Genomic DNA, 825 nt, shown 5'->3' with positions numbered 1-825 from the left:
CCTTCCTTCCTTCCCCCCATCTCCCCCTCCCCGCACCCCCCACAAGGAGCCGGGGCGTCTCCACGCGCTCTCACTGACTAGCATCCAACATATGCCCACACGGGCCTACCCTGGCACGGCCGTGGCATTGCCTACAGGAAGTGGTTATCTAAGCTAGACAGCTTATCACGAAGACCCCCGCCTCAGTTTCCCCCTTTGTCACAGCCCCGTTGCTCTGTGCACGTGGATGCCGCCATTTCCACGTCGGTCCTGATCCCTGAGCAGGTGCTGGGCTCTGGCTCACGCTTCTTCCTTTCCTATCACATGTGGCACCGCAGAAGCGGGAGAGGAGCGACGAGAACAGAGGCTGGGGTGCGGTTGGAAGGGACGCGGTGCCGGTCACGGCGTACCCAGCCCGCAGCTCGGAAGGAAGGAGGAGAGGGCGGGAATTAGGACAATGCTCTGACACCCACCATCTTTCAAAGGCACCCTCCCGGCCTCGCCATCACGACTTCAAACCGCCCTAAAGACCCCCCCAGAGAGCGGCACGCCCGCCCCCCAGGGGTGAGCGGCGGAGGCGCGCGGAGAAAATTAATAGAAAGTCGACCGGTCGCCACACGCAGCCATCCCGTCGCTACAACAGGTGGTGCCGTCCTTGCAGTCAGACGCCCGGTAGCGAGAAGAACCGGAGCCCTGTCTCCTTTATCGGGAGGATCAGCGGCACTGAAATAGCTCCGTCCCGGAGGGGCTCAGGCCCAACCTCTCCAAACGCTGTCCCTGGAAGGAAAGAGCCCACGTGGTGTCGCTCCTGCGGGCCCAGCCCCTGGGAGATGCGCCCGCGTCCGG

The sequence above is a fragment of the Myotis brandtii genome, unplaced genomic scaffold (assembly GCF_000412655.1).
Source record: "Myotis brandtii unplaced genomic scaffold, ASM41265v1 scaffold628, whole genome shotgun sequence".
NCBI classification, from domain to species: domain Eukaryota; kingdom Metazoa; phylum Chordata; class Mammalia; order Chiroptera; family Vespertilionidae; genus Myotis; species Myotis brandtii.
This window is presented reverse-complemented; position numbering follows the sequence as displayed.